Consider the following 3,352-nt stretch of genomic DNA (forward strand, 5'->3'; position numbering starts at 1 on the left):
CATGATGGAAATGATAAATGCCATAATAAATGTACAGAACGGTGTCATGGGTGTTCATGGGAGGAAGACACAACTTCTAGCTGTGTAGATGAAGTAGAGCTTCTTGGAAGAGGTGGCATTTCAGTTGGTCCTTGAAGCCAAGAATAATCTGGAACACACAGAGATTCTAAATGCCATCTCAAATTAGAAGAGAAAGGAGAATACAGGTAGGATGGAAGATATCCAAAGGAGCTATACATTAATGCCTTACTTTGTCAACAGTTTTACAGTTTTTAGGGGAAAGCACGAACGCAGTCCCCCACTACCACAAATTATGCAGTCCAGTTTCCCACATTTGGGGAAATCACAGGGGTCAGCACATCCAGAGTGTAATGGATAAGCCTCACCGTAGGAAAAACACCTTCTAGATCATGGTATCTCCCCTGCCAGGTAAGTATAACATTTTTATAGTTTTTAAAATTGAGATATCATAAAATTTATTTTACAGTTTTTTAAAACTTATTTTGAAATATATAAGTGTGTGTGTACATATATATATATATATATATATTGCAGCTGGCTGGTAGGGGGATCTGAACCCTTGACCCCGGTGAAATAATTTTAGACTTACAGAAAAGCTCCAAAAATAGTTCAGAGAGTTCTCCTAAAGCCTACATTTCATATACCTTCACCTAGATTTCCCTAATATTAACATGTTACCTAACCTTAGTATAATTATCAGAACCAAAAATTAACACTGGTACAATACTATTAAGTAACCTATTTGAATTTGCCAGCTTTCCTTTTGATCTAATCGAGGATCCCACATTGCATTTAGTTGTGTCTTCTTAGCCTCCTCGAATCTGTGACAGTTCCTCAGTGTCTCACTTTTCTCTTATGACTTTGACACTGAAAAAAAGTATTGGTCAATCATTTTATAAACTATCTCTCAATTTGAATGTCTGATGTTTTTTCTCATGCTTAGATGAGGTTATGCATTTTTGGCAAGAATATCACAAAAGCGGCATTATGCCATTCTTAGTGCATCATCTCAGGGGCTACTTTCTGTAAATATGATTTATTACTGGTCATGTTAACACTGGTCGCATGGTTAAGAAGGTGTCTGCTGGTGTCTCTTTTGTAAAAGACCCCTTCATGTGTCATTAGTATCTGTGGGGAGATGAAGACCTTGCAAAAATGTAAATATCTCATCATTTACATTTCTTTCTAAAAAGTCGTATTTCCCACCCTCTTAATACTGTTACAATGGAGATTAAGTTCCAACATCAGCTTTGGAGGGGACATCCAAACCATTTAGGCCCCAAAAAGAAAACCCCTGAAGCCCGCAGAGTATTGAACAAGCCCGAGTGGATACCTGTGTTTTACTGAGAGATCTAGCATGTGCACACTTGAAATCAACTTCATAACTTGAAAGGATGAACTCACCCCTTATCCATCCTCCTAATCCAACAGCACTTTTAATTTGAGACAGGATTTTAAAGAACCAAGAGGGAGATACAATTTAAGTAGCAGCTCTTCCTAAATTTAGCTGTTCCAGTCATTCCTAGGGTTGAATTCAACCCTTTTTAGAGGCAGAAGGCTTCCATGCTCAGCTGCTTCTTTTTGATCCTTTATTCAAGATCGTTATGATGATCAAACTTGATAAAGGGTAAAGGCAGTTTGGAACTCCTACAGAACCAAGTAAATATTGGCTGTTCCCCTTCTGTGGCTGGGGGGCAGCTTTTTAGAACCTGCTTCCCAGATGTTGAAGGTCTTAGCTCTGACATCAACTCAGGCCACCCTCTGTCTTCCTTCAGTCAAGCAGACGAGCCCCTTAAAATAAAGCCCTCTGAGTAGACATCCGGACCCAGCAGCATACTGGATGCTATCGTCTGAATATTTGTCCCCTCCACAGCTCATGTGGAAGCTTGATCCCCAATGTGGCAGTGTTGAAAGGTAGGGCTTTTGGGAGGTGATTGGATCATGAGGGCTATGCTCTCATGAATGGATTAATCCATTCATGGATTAATGGGTTAATTAATGGATGAGTGAGTTATCATGGGAGGGCAATTGGTGGTTTTATGAGGAGAACAAGTGAGCATGTTAACACATGCTCTTAGACCTCTCGCCGTGTGATACCGTGGGCCAGCTTGGGACTCTGCAGAGAGTTCCCACCAAGAAGAAGGCCCTCACCAGATGCACCCCCTCAATTTTGGACTTCCCAGCCTCAAACTGTAAGAAATAAATTTTCCTTTATAAATTACCCAGTTTCAGATATTCTGTTAAAAGCAGCAGAAAGGGCCAGCCGGTTAGTGCAGTTGGTTAGAGCCCACCCTCACAACACTGAGGTTACGGGTTCAGATCACCCAACAGGCCAACTGCCAAAAAATAAAAGCAGCGGATAATGGACCAATACGCAGGGCATCCCCCTTCCTCCCAGGTCGCTGTTCGTTTCCCCCTTGGCAAATCACAGGCCTGGGTTTCCCAGACCCATCTCCTACCTAAGGAGTGGGCAGCTATAGGCTGGACTCCTAAGCAGCTAGCACTTGAGCAATAATTGGTGACAGCAGCTCAAGACTATTTGCTGATTTTATTGCCCTCTTCCTGCTGGACCCTGGGGAACACGAGTTCCCTGGAGACTATCAAGGCAGAGCTTTCCTGGAAGGCCTAAGAACCTTCAGGCTTAAGACACACCCAGCAATATTAAAAGATTTTAAAATCCTTAAAAAAAAAAAAAAAGAGACACCATTCCTCCCACCCCCATCACACAATTGATTCTTGTGGCCACTAATCCAAACTACAATTGTTACCGGACGCAGATCCAGGCTCTTGGACTATCCATGAAAAGAAAAATCTTTTCACAGGACCAGCAAAAGGGAAGGAAGAGAGGGACAGAGAAACAGGACATGACAGGGCTTTACTACCAACCAAAGGTACACGCCAAGGAAGTACGCAGGCATCTCAGCCAGAAAGAGATGAATGCACCCCTGACCTTCTTCTTCCTCTCTGCCCACGTGGAAACACCTAACGGCCCGTCCTCTGTCCCTCCTGTTCCTCCCAGTGTGCAGGTGCTGACTGATGCAGTCTGAATATTTATGAGGACCCTCCCCAGGGTGTATCCCTATTTTATTCCTGCCTCAATTTCCTCCGAGAGAGTTATCTCCCATAAATCTTTTTGGGGTGCTGAAGGTCATAAATCCCCTGAGTCTCCTATAGCTGCTTCCTGCTGCGTCAGGGCAATTGTCCCCACCTGTCTAGGTAGAGAGCTGGGAGCAGAACTCTCTACCTAGACTGTTGAGTGGACCCAGGGAAGGCTCAGGTGTGTAGAAGCACAAAGATTTGTGTCCTCGAAACACCATGATGGTTTTTAGAT

General features: G+C 43.0%; 1 non-coding gene across 1 annotated transcript; it reads right to left on the minus strand.

Moving 5' to 3' along the window:
* Positions 1-273: 273 nt before the first annotated feature.
* Positions 274-437, minus strand: LOC134371430 (U1 spliceosomal RNA). Its single transcript, XR_010022848.1, has one exon. It is a non-coding gene; the product is annotated as a U1 spliceosomal RNA (small nuclear RNA).
* Positions 438-3,352: the final 2,915 nt, after the last annotated feature.

Source organism: Cynocephalus volans, chromosome 2 (genome assembly GCF_027409185.1).
Source record: "Cynocephalus volans isolate mCynVol1 chromosome 2, mCynVol1.pri, whole genome shotgun sequence".
NCBI lineage: Eukaryota > Metazoa > Chordata > Mammalia > Dermoptera > Cynocephalidae > Cynocephalus > Cynocephalus volans.